Below are 704 nucleotides of genomic sequence, written 5' to 3' on the forward strand. Positions count from 1 at the left end.
AATGGCTCAGTAACAGAAGCATTCAATGGGCGTGGCATTCCCTTCTTCAGCTTTCCCAAGGGAAGAGCACTGTATCTCTTCGCAGTGAGTACTATCCTTGGGGAGAAGCAGAGGTGGCACTCCTCCATGCACCCACAGGTTCACCCGGCCAAATGTCTGTGAGCTATTTAAGGAGGCAAGAGACACAAGGGTCTCAACCAGGGACACAGAGGCCACAGCAGCCCATGGCACTGGCAGCAGGGGCCCAAGACCTTGTGCTTGTAATTGCTGCGTCGCTTATCCATGTCTCCCGAGTCTCCTGCCCTGGTGCCCCCTGGGCTGACTACTTCCCTCCTACAGTGCAGCCTGGCAGAATGGACGGGTGGGCACTGCGGACTGCTGGGTGGAGAAGCCCAGGTAGCAGGGAGGGGCTGAGGATGGCTTCTGTCTGCAGCCAGCAGAGAGCTGAGGCCACAGCCCCACGTGCTGCGACCCTCAGGGTTAACTCCACTGTTAAACTTCCCTGACTTCAGATGGGCTCACCCTTGTTGCAGCCTTCCCTGCAGCCTCAGGCTGGTGCTGGACCTGGGGGAGCTGGCTAGCCACACCCAGGTCCTGACCCTCACAGCCTCAGAGAAAGCAAATTATTTTAGTTCTTTATCTGTTTGTCTTTTTGAGACAAGGTCTCACTATGTGGTTCAGGCTGGCCTCGAACTCACAGCCAT

The sequence above is a fragment of the Octodon degus genome, unplaced genomic scaffold (genome assembly GCF_000260255.1).
Source record: "Octodon degus isolate 3935 unplaced genomic scaffold, OctDeg1.0 scaffold00039, whole genome shotgun sequence".
Taxonomy (NCBI): Eukaryota; Metazoa; Chordata; class Mammalia; order Rodentia; family Octodontidae; genus Octodon; species Octodon degus.